Here is a 12381-nt window from a genome sequence, read left to right on the forward strand (position 1 = left end):
TTTCTTCATATTTATTTCCTCGTCTTTGTGTCTCTGTTTTCTGTTTTTCTCTGTTTGCTTAATCCTATTTGTACTTATATGTCGCTCTTTATCATGTCTGTGTCTGTAGTCTGTCTACTCTGTGTGTGTGTGTGTGTGTGTGTGACATATATAATAACCTCCACACAATACCTGTATCTTAATCCCAAAAGGTTAATTAAATACCCCAGTACAATTACCCCGCACCCCCGCACCCCCCTCCCCTAATTCCTTCACAAAAGTTCATTATATTGGTCAACAAGTTTATGGTTGGTTCTCCTGTAACTCTGTAAAGTGATCAACAAGTAATTAAAGTTCTCGATTAAATTGGCTATTATGTTAAGATGGTTTCCGGGGTTAATGACCTCATCAAGGCCACCAATAGCAACAGGAGGGAGGGGTTAGTTGACCTATCGGAGTGCCCGGATAGAGTTACGTCATGGGAAATCGTCCAATTAGAACGAACTGTATGGAAGACGTCATAAAGAAATCAACGAATTAGAGGGATTTCATGGAATATCGAACCAAATAGAAGGCCCAGTATGAATGACGTAACAAAATAATTTTTATCCGTGGGAGTGATGTTATTAATACCAAAGTAAATTAGCTACTAATAATGGAACGTTTGCATTACAGAATTATCAGAGGACAGAATTAATTTCAAGCGGAATGTTGAATATGTCAGAAAATCCTCGGTGCTGACGTAAGCAATAGCGGAGGCCAGAAAGGCATGTGTGACGTCATCTGGGAAGTGTAGCTTGAATGCACGCAGTTGGATGGGAGGAACTGACGTCATGTGGCTATTTAACCAATCACAGGGGTTTGAAAATGACGTCATAGGACTACGTAACCAATCACAGGGGTTTGAGAAAGTGACGTCACCCAAGGAAAGAAAAACACATCCTCGAGTGTGATTTAATCTTGAAAATTAATCCGTATGAGATTTATTTTGTTTGGTTTTGTTTGGTTTTGTTTGTGTTTTTTTTTTACCTGGAGGTCCAAAAATACGTTCTAATTGGAGAAGTTTGATTAGTTACCTGACAACAGAGATCTCCTGATATATGGAACTAAACGTGTCGTAAAAGTTTTATTCAGCTTACGTGTTTTATTTTTTATTTTTTATTTTTTTTGCTTTTTTGAGGAATATTTCACCTAAGAGGAATATTTGGGGAGGAATATTTGTTTTATTATGATTATTTTTTTTTTAAATTTATAGAAATATTCGTGTGTTAGTCTGACGTTTGATTTTGTAGTAATTTTGAAATATTTTGACGCATTTAGAGGAATATTACAGCAATATCTTTACGTCTTAAGAGCAATATTCCTATAATCTTACTCACCTCACCTAAAAATAACATTAATGTCAAATATTATCTAAACTGACTATGTGCTTTTGAAGATTATTGCCATTTACTCATTCACCAATTTTTATCACTTTCTCTCTCCTCTCCCTTCCTTCTATCTCTCTCCCCCTTCTTCATTTACAAGACAATATCATTCAGGTTTCCTTCGTTTATTCTCCATTTGTTCTCTTCCCTTTCTATCTCTTTCCTTCTCTTCTCTTTTTACTAAATTTATCAGAGGTTTTCTTTTCTCATCTTGATTTGGTTTTGACTTTGGACAATAAGGGTGTGATACTCTCTCTCTCTCTCTCTCTCTCTCTCTCTCTCTCTCTCTCTCTCTCTCTCTCTCTCTCTCTCTCTCCTTCCCTCCCTCTCTCCCACAATCCTCCCGCCTCCTTCCCTCCTTCTCGACTCCTTCAAATTATATTGGATATTTTTGATCTTGAAGGAAGGTCTTGTGTGTCGAGGTGAGGCTGTTTGATTGAGGGGGAGGAGGTAATACTTGAGGCTGATTGGAGGTATTCCTTGAGGCCGTTTGGAGGTAATACTTGAAGTTGATTGGATGGAGGTGTAAAACTTAAGACTTTTTATTTTAGGCTTTGTGTTTTCTTCTTGAATTATAAATGAGGGTTAATGTTAGTCCCATAGGCCTTATGAGCTACTGAGTGGCCCCGGGATAATGTATAACGAGTCTTCGGTGGTCCAGAGGCTAACACGAGGCACTGCACTTGATCACTTTTATTTCCTCATCGGTAACGTTAGGAGGAGGAAGAAGAGGAGGAGTAGGAGGAAGATGAGGGGGAGGAAGAGTGGGAGGAGGAAGAAGGGGAGGAGGGGGAAGGAGAAGAAGAGGAGGAGGAGGAGGAGGAGGAGAAAGAAGTAATTCAGTGAAGCTTCTTTGGTCGTTCGTCCTTGTGAATTAAGGATGAGTTCTGGGAGACGTGGTGGGCACACACATACATACATACATACATACATACACACAACACAGCACAGCACAGCACAACACAACACAGCACAGCACAGCACAGCACAGCACCTTTAATGCAGGAATTATTACGGGACCTTTACAGAATCTGTCATCATCAGGTATAGAACAGGTGAAGTGATGATGATGAGGCTGACGGGGTTGACGGGGCTGACGTGGTTAACGGGGCTGACGGGGTTAACGGGGCTGACGGGTTAACGGACTGACGGGGTTAACGGGGCGACGGGCCGACGCTGACGGGGTTGGCGGGGCTGACGGGGCTGACGGGGTTAACGGGGCTGACAACAATATTAATCCCCCGTAATATCTAAAATAATATAAATATTTATTCCCCAACAAGTATAGATATATTCCTGTTTATTATTTAAGTCAGTGTAGCCATTCCTAAGACAGCCAGGAATTATAAGTCACTAGTATTGTGTTCACTCCATTCTGGTAACAATGCGATGTGAAAATAAAACTCATCGTTCACTAACTTATTCTCTTCTTCTTGGTATTTTTTCTCTTTATGTTTCGTTCACTTTGTCTTAAATTATTGTTCACTTTTGGGGATTTTTTAATTTATTTTTTGGGTGTTTCGTTTTGGATGTAATTTTAATTTGGTGGTTCAGAATGCGGTAGGAATTATGGTATAAATTTTCATATTCATACAAGTTTTTTTTGTGTGTGTGTGGGTTTTTGTTTTTGGATGTGATGTTTTCTTTCTTTCTTTCTTTCTTTCTTTCTTTCTTTGTCTGTGTCATCATTCATCTCTCTCTCTCTCTCTCTCTCTCCCAGCTGGTTAGTGTGAGAGAGGAGGGAACGTGTCAGCTAATCTACCCCATTAATTTACATGATTGCTGGAGAGAGAGAGAGAGAGAGAGAGAGAGAGAGAGAGAGAGAGAGAGAGAGAGAGAGAGAGAGCATGAAGAAAGAAAAACAACAATAAAAAAGGAGAATCATAAAGAAAAGAAGAAATAAGAGAAACTGTGAAGACGAATAGGGAGATAGATAACAGAGGTAAATAAAGAGAAGGGTCCAGAGATAACGGGAAGGAGGAAGGAGGTAAAGAAGAGAAACGAACATAAAAGAGAGACAGGGAAATAAACGATATGGGAGAGAAATGATGATGATGATAGGAGGAGAGATTAATCGTGATAATGGCGGTAAAAAGAAGAGGAATGTGGAGAGGAGAGAGAGAGAGAGAGGTAAGAAGGTTTTGAGGAAATGAGAGAGGAGAGAGAGAGAGAGAGAGAGAGAGAGAGAGAGAGAGAGCGAACTATATTAAAACATCTTACCTGTATCCAATAATTATCCCCAACACCTCAAAGTTACCTGTCTATACTGATAAAACAAACAAAGCAAACATACACCTAATATATATTCCTGTCTATAAACGAATAGATGACGCAGACGGGAATAACGAAAGAGAAAGGATAAGACCGAGAATAAAAAATAATAGCGCAAATAATAACACGGGATAATTAATATTTCCTTAATAAACTTTCCTTCATATAAAAAACTCAATATTTTCCCTCGACATAATTATAATAACCGAGAGAATAAAAGAGTTTGCCCTGACATATTATTACGTGAGATGATCTTATAGAAAACGGGGAACCGAAAAAATTAAAAAAAATAATCTTAAAAAAATATATATTATTTTTTTGTATTTTTTTTCCTGTAATTTTTTTCGTTTTTCTGTCATTTTATTGTCCTATTTCTGTCTTTTCCTGTCATTTTTCCTGTGCCCTTTCCTGTCAATTTTGCTATATTTTTGTTCTATTAAGTTCAAGATTCGGTGGAAAATATATTCAGGAGTGAGGAGGAAAGTGAGGGGTGGATGAGGGGTGGATGAGGGGTGGATGAGGGGTGGATGAGGGGACTTGGGATATTCTGATCTATGATAGAATGGGGGAAGAAGATGGGAAAGAGAAAATGAGATATTGATAAAAGGTGGAAATGAAGAGTTTGGTAAAGCTGGTGGTGGAGGTGATGAGATGGCTGGATGCGGTGAGAGAGAGCGAGAGAGAGAGAGAGAGAGAGAGAGAAAGAGAGAGAGAGAGAGAGAGAGAGAGAGAACACCAACACAATGCGAACAAAGATAAAATCAATTGGGATATACAGAATTACAATACCAAGACTTGAACAGAATTATACAACAACAGCTGAAGCGAAGGGCTGGGATAGAATACAACAGAATAAATTTACAACAATACACTAGAATAAATCTGCATTGTATTTTTAAAGGGAATGTAAATTACTACAGAATACAGGTAAAATATCTTGTGTATATACCTGAGTGCTTGGATAGTGATGGAAATCCCCCCCCCTCTCAAGAAGAGCTATGTAAAATATGCTTTCAGTGAGGTTTAGTTTGGTTTAGGTTTGGTTTAGGTTTGGTTTGGTTTAGGTTAGGTTAGGTTTGGTTTAGGTTAGGTTAGGTTTAGGTTAGGTTAGGTTTAGGTTTGGTTTGGTTTGGTTTGGTTTGGTTTAGGTTAGGTTAGGTTTGGTTTGGTTTAGGTTAGGTTTGATTTGGTTTAGTTTGGTTTGCTTAGGTTTAGGCAGATGTTGAATTGCATAAACAGAGCCAGAGGTTATAGAAACACACACACACACACACACACACACACACACACACACACACACCTTCCTAAAAATAAGAAACTCGCCTTAAAGACTAACTTTATGAACGAACGTAAACTCTATCTTGGTATTAAGTTTGCACAACCCGGAACTATAAGTCAAGGTTCTTTATGGCTGCGGCAGACAGATGGGTTTACTATAATACAACCCGGAATTAATATATACCTTCTCCGCGTAACTTGTTTCTCGTTTAGGTGAAGTTATTGCTGAGGAGAGAATGAGGAGAGAGTGTGTGAGGAGAGTGTGTGAGGAGAGTGAGGGACTTCTTATGGTGAGGTGAATGATTGGTGATACTTAAAGTGTGTTAAGTGAGAGAGAGAGAGAGAGAGAGAGAGAGAGAGAGAGAGAGATATCAAAGCATAATTTACCCTCTGGTGAAAGTTTTTAAAAAGTTCAAGGAGAAATTTGTTGCAGGTTTAGAGGAAAGTAACGCTACTTTTATTGGTAATTTGTATCCCGTTTCCAAACTTTGATTTCAACAGCAACAGCCACACGAGTCAGACAGCCGAAGTAAAAGTTTAATAAGGATTTAACTTTTTCTGGGAGTGTGACTTAAGAGCTTAAACACAGGGTGACGCAACTGACGCATACAGCTGTAAATGTGGCTGACTGGTGACGCAAGGTTGCTGTTTGTTTAATGCTGTTTTATTGCTGTTACTGTTGTTAATGCTGTTAACTGTTGTTGTTATTGTTGTCATCGCTGCTGTTATGGCCTGTCGTAGCCTTAACTTCATTACCGTATCAACTGGTTAACCCTCGGCCCGGCCAACACTCGGCCTTGCCAATATTCTTCCCGGCCAACGTTCGACCCGGCCAACATTTATCATGGTCAACACTCTGCGTGGCCAACACTCGACCCGGCCAACACTCGACCCGGCCAACACTCGACCCGGCCAACACTCGACCCGGCCAACACTCGACCCGGCCATCATGGTTGTGGCCGTAAACATCTTGTCTTTATGCCTCACTAGGCCGACCATCTCCTGCTGTCGTCGGAAGTGACCATTAACCCGAGGAGGAGGAGGGGGAGGGGGAGGAAGAAGAAGGGTAGGGAGGAGAGGGGTAGGGGGTAGGAAGAGGAAGTTGGGGATGAGGAAGAAAAATAAGAGAAGAAGGAGGAGGAAGAAAAGGGCGACGACGATAAGAAGGAAGATTAAGAGGAGGAGGAGAAGGAAGAGGAGGGACAAGAAGAGGAGGAAGGGGAAGATCACTTTGTCCAAATTACTCTTGAGGAATTATCAGTAAAGACAAAACACTTAGAACTGAGACTCTCTCTCTCTCTCTCTCTCTCTCTCTCTCTCTCTCTCTCTCTCTCTTCTCTCTCTCTCTCTCTCTCTCTCTCTCTCTCTCTCTCTCTCTCTCTCTCTCTGCTACTCACCTGGCTTGTTTATCAGTCACATTATCCATGCAGAAGGAAGGGAGAAGAAGAAGAAGAAGAAGAAGAAGAAGAAGATTAAATAAAATGAAGTAGAGAGGGGTAGGGGAAGGAAAGGAGGAGGAAGAAGAAGATAGGAGGGCAAGAGGAGGAGGAGGAAGAAGAAGATAGGAGAGGGCAAGAGGAGGAGGAGGAAGAAGAAGATAGGGAGAGGGCAAGAGGAGGAGGAGGAAGAAGAAGATAGGGAGAGGGCAAGAGGAGGAGGAGGTCTCATCACCTCCTCCCTGGGGTCACTGACAGCCTGGGTAATGTAAGATCTTAGGTTCCTGGTGAGGCTTCTTAGTATTTAGTTAGAGACACGTGAACAGTCCCCTTGGTGGCGAGGGTGAGAGCTGTCCTGTCACTCTCACCTCTCACGCCGGGAGAGTGGGTGAGAGGGGGAGAGGGGAGGTGAGAGATGGTGAGGAAGATTAGGAGTGATGGATAGTGGGAAAGGAGAGAGAGAGAGAGAGAGAGAGAGAGAGAGAGAGAGAGAGAGAGAGAGAGAGAGAGAGAGAGAGAGAGAGAGAGCGCAAAATCCAGGCTACTTTCATATCTTTTGTAAATATTAATAACACTCCAACACCTCTTCCTCTTCATCCTCCTCTTCTACTCTTCTTCTTTCTCCTGATCTCCCTTCTCCTCCTCTTCGTCCATATTAAGATAACACCCCCCTTAGAATACGATAACATCTCCTTCAAGCGTACGATAACCTCCACCTTCTCCTTCTCACTCTCGTACGATAACTTATTCCTCCTGGGCACGATAGCCTTTTTCTCTTAGGTACGATAACTTAATCTCTCGGGAACGATTCTTTTAAATTGATATCGTGAGGAAAGTCGGAAGGGTCATATATATATATATTTCTTGAGGGTCTCCTGCTATGTAATATTCTTTCTCAGTCTTTCAATCTTCCTCAGTCTTACTCATGCTTTCTCATTCTTTCTCAGTCTTTCTCAGTCTTTCCATCTCTTTCTCATTCTCAGTCTTTCTCAGTCTTTCCATCTCTTTCTCATTCTCAGTGTTTCTCAGTCTTTCCATCTCTTTCTCATTCTCAGTCTTTCTCAGTCTTTCCATCTCTTTCTCAGTCTCAGTGTATTAAGAATATTGAAAAGTATCGTTCAGTTTACAATAAAAAGAAGTGATGAGAAATGATTTAAATTGAAGTGTAGAAAGTGACAGGAAATTGACCCCCCCCCCAAAAAAAAAATATATATCAATACTCATTTGTTCATATCCTCGATGTACACAAGACAGGTGAGGAAAGTGACAGGAAAGTGCCAAGACAGGTGAGGAAAGTGACAGGAAAGTGCCAAGACAGGTGAGGAAAGTGACAGGAAAGTGCCCAAACAAGTAGAAATATCGACACTTATTGGTTTATAAACTCTACGTATAAAGGACGATCGTGGAAAGTTAAGGAGATAATTGATTGTACAGGTGATGATTTATGTTAACAATGACACAGGTGTGGAAAATATATCTGTCTGATTGTTTTGATTGATAGAGAAACAGAGAAGACAGGAAGAATATGATGTAAACACACACACACACACACACACTGGGGTACTCTGTGTGTGTGTGTGTGTGTACGTGGCGCCCATCTGTCATCCCAAAGACACATATTTTACCTGCAACATTTTCATGGATTCACCTGATGTATCGCCCACCGTAAATTATGTACAATATATCCGGACATTGAATTATTATCCGGAGTAAGTGTTTGTCTGTCCCACGGCCGGTCAGTAATTGTAACTCGTGTGTTAGTAATTATTGTCATATTTCACTTGATATTGTGGGGGTGTGGGGGGAGGGTGTGGGTGGTGGGATCTATATATTAAAGAACAGTATACAATTAACTAAAATTAACATAATACACTCATAAGGTCAACACTATCCTAACCTAACCTAACCTAACCTAACCTATCCTATCCTAACCTAACCTAACCTATCCTAACCTAACCTAACCTAACCTAACCTAACCTATCCTATCCTAACCTATCCCAACCCATCCCAACCCATCATCCCAACCCATCCCAACCTAAACCCAACCCAACTTAACCCAACCCAACCCATCCCAACCCCAACCCAACCTAACCCATCCCAACCCATTCTAACCCATCCCATCCCAACTCCAACCCAACCTATCCCAACCCAACCCAACTCCAACCTAACCCAACACTATCCTAACCTAACCTAACCTAACCTAACCTAACCTAACCTAACTTAACCTAACTTAACCTAACTTAATAAACTCCAAACAGAATAAACCATAAAATAATCCTTATCCCTTAAATCCTGACTAATTACTCTCTTCTCTCAACGCTCATCAACGCCTTAATGACATCAAGTTTTTAAATACTGTTCATAGTGATTTAATGAGGCTGTACTAATTGACATTTTTATATATATGTAAGAGTTGGTGATTAATATTATAGTGAAAAATATTCTTCTCTTGGTTTAATAATGTAGCCAGATATGATACACACACACACACACACACACACACACACACACACACACACACACACACACACACACACACAATAGCCTCCATAACTTACCTACTGGGCCAAGATTAGGTAGACTTCATTAGGTAAAATATTCAATACATTAAGTTCCGTTAGTTGTGACACCTCCAAATACCGGACTACTAGAGATAATAGTTCGTTACATCGAGGTCAGCTAAATGTGAAACCTCTATATAACGGACATTACTGAATCAAAGTCCGTTAAAGGAAAGTAACTCCCTACTCTAATTTCTATTTATATCAGAAAATAATATAATTCTAACTACTACCATCAACAATAACATAATCGTAAGCAATTTTAATCGTACTCAGTAATCGTACTCAGTTTTAATCGTACTCAGTTTTAATCGTACTCGGGTTTAATCGTACTCAGGTTTAATCGTACTCAGGTTTAATCGTACTTAGGTTTAATCGTACACTGATTGTACTCAGTTTTAATCGTACTCATGTTTAAAATTACTCATGTTTAATCGTACTCATGTTTAATCGTACTCAGGTTTAATGGTACTCAGGATTTTATTCAATTACCCAGATAGATAGAGTCATTGAGTGTTAGCTGCGTCAGAATGGGCTAAAAAATACAAAGGTTTCCTACATTAATATTACTCGGGGAATATTGTTGTGTGTGGCTGTGTTTTACTGTGTCTGAAAGCTGAAAGTTTAGTCAAATTTATGCTGTACGTTTTTTTTTTCTAGCTCAGGTGATCATACATATGCATAGTGTATGATGTGGATTATACATATGCATAATGTGTGAAGATTATCATACGTATGCATAGTGTGTGAAACTTATTATAGGTATACATAGTATGTAAACTGACCATACATATACTGATTATTATAGTAATTTAATACCATATAATTTCTGATGTTATACATATTGTGATGAACATTATAGTGTTCCTGACCACCAAACTGTTCACTGCTTAATGTTATTTTTTATGTTTACACTAATTAGCAACTTGTTTCTGTTCTCTAATTACAAACAACAATAATGTTATTTGTTCAACATAACATTGGGGTTGATTTTAACAGTGTTTCTATAAAACATGAAGTTCAGGTAATTATTTTGTCTGTCTGTCTGTCTGTCTAAAACTCAAGATCATTTTATCTCCAAAACTTAATATACACTTACCATCAAGGAATATCAATATTATCTCCAATTTCTCTTTCTTTCTCTCTTTCTCACATCTTGAAGTATGGAGAATATAAACAAGCATTTCAGTCATTGTATTACGCCACCAACTCATCACCACCACCACGCTTTTCACCCCCACCTCATCACCATCACCACCATACTTAACACGACCATCTCATCAGTGAACGTTTCAATCTACAGTGAAACCCTCTCTATACCGGACTCCTCTCTATATCATCCGTTAAATAGAGGTTTTTACTGTACTCGTATTTGTATCTGATGTTTTAACCTAACCTAACCTAACCTAACCTAACCTATCCTATCAACGCTGCCAATTTAAGCTGCTAGATCGTTATGGTTCCAGCGTGACGTAAGTTTAATTAATTGACTATGTGAGGTTTGAAAAATGAAGCGAAGGAGGCGATGAGAGAGAGAGAGAGAGAGAGAGAGAGAGAGCGCCATTAGTCAGCTGCGGTCTGGTTCGCTACACTGTTCGGCCGCCAGAGGGGAGGTGGATGGAAAGTCGGATTTTTATAGGTATACACGAATTTTTTGTCTTTTCATTGTATATAGTGACATATTTTTCCCCTGATTCCATTTTCATTAGTACTTTATAGCCATTTTTTCCCTGTGTCCAATATATATATGTTTTCTATCAGTTTTTTTTTTATATGTGAGTTATGAGTGATATTTCTACCAACTAACACGGTTCATTTTGTTATTTTATTTTTGGAGTCGTTTTTATAATTTTTTTTTTATTTTGTAACATTTGTTTTTATTTCCTTGGTATATATTTTTGTTCATGTGTTTTTTTATAATGTAAAATGTTCTTCTTTATGTTTTGGATGTTTGCAGATAAACACATTTTTTCCTGCTATCTTAAAGTGTCGTTTTGTGTATTGGTATTCGTTTAGTATTGCTGTTTTATTGATATACTATTTTGCCTTTTATTGGACCATATTTAATGTGGGTTTTTTTTTGGGGGGGGGGAAGGGGTTGTTGTTGTTGAATGTTGATTTTTTTTCATTTGCTCTCATTGTTTCGTTATATTGGACTCTCTCTCTCTCTCTCTCTCTCTCTCTCTCTACAAGTGACAAATATCTCTGCATCGTGAAATAAGGTGAACAGTACATCCAATACTGTAAAATACGTGTAAAACTCTACGGTGTTCTCCCGCCGTGTTTAACTTACTGCGGCTAGGAAAGGTGGATGTGTTGAAACCTTTCCTTACTTACTTATACAGACCTAAGCTGTTTCATTCATCACTGTTGTTCATTCTCTGCTGTTTCATTCATCACTGTTGTTCATTCACTGCTGTTTCATTCATCACTGTTGTTCATTCACTGCTGTTTCATTCATCACTGTTGTTCATTCACTGCTGTTTCATTCATCACTGTTGTTCATTCACTGCTGTTTCATTCATCACTGTTGTTCATTCACTGCTGTTTCATTCATCACTGTTGTTCATTCACTGCTGTTTCATTCATCACTGTTGTTCATTCACTGCTGTTTCATTCATCACTGTTGTTCATTCACTGCTGTTTCATTCATTACTGTTGTTCATCCACTGCTGTTTCATTCATCACTCGTTCACGCACTAGTGTATCATTTATCAGAGGTTTATAGCTCCAACAGCGTGTCAAAACATGAGCCTGAGCTGCCTAAACCAACAGAGTATTGGCCGAACGTTCTCTGGCTGAACAGGTAATACAAACGTGACTCCCACCCATCCACACCGACGGAAAAATACACGACCCACTTGTTGCTACCATAACACAGGAAATTAGAGGCCAACAAGCTTTTCCCCCCCTCTCTCCTCTCTCTCTTCTACCCCATCCAACCTCACCCCACCCCGCCCAACCTCACCCCACTCCAGCCCATCCTCACCCAACCCCATCTCATTCCTCTACCCCTTCCCATCATTCTACGAGTACCCTACCCTACCCTACCCTACCCTACCCTACCCTACCCTCACCTCACCCCACCGCACCCCACCGCACCCCTAGTAGCTGTGACACGCCACCACACTGCCACCATCACTCTTGAGTTATGGTCGACGCTCCCCAGTTCAGTAAACAACGCACTGACATGCGACTATACTACTATATACAGCTCATACATGACTTCATACATGAATGATTGTCCCGGTATGTATATTTCCCCTCCCGTGAATTGAGCCTTTCGTACTGTAGTGAAGGAAGGAGGTGGGTAGGGTATGTGTACTGACAGCTCTGCCAAGTGTGTCGTACGCTTGGCAACGACGATATTTACGGTGCCGGAGCGATAAAAGAGATTCAGTTCTGGGTGCATAGGTTGTCATCCGCCCG

The sequence above is a fragment of the Homarus americanus genome, unplaced genomic scaffold (genome assembly GCF_018991925.1).
Source record: "Homarus americanus isolate GMGI-L3 unplaced genomic scaffold, GMGI_Hamer_2.0 scaffold23598, whole genome shotgun sequence".
In the NCBI taxonomy this organism is placed as follows: Eukaryota; Metazoa; Arthropoda; class Malacostraca; order Decapoda; family Nephropidae; genus Homarus; species Homarus americanus.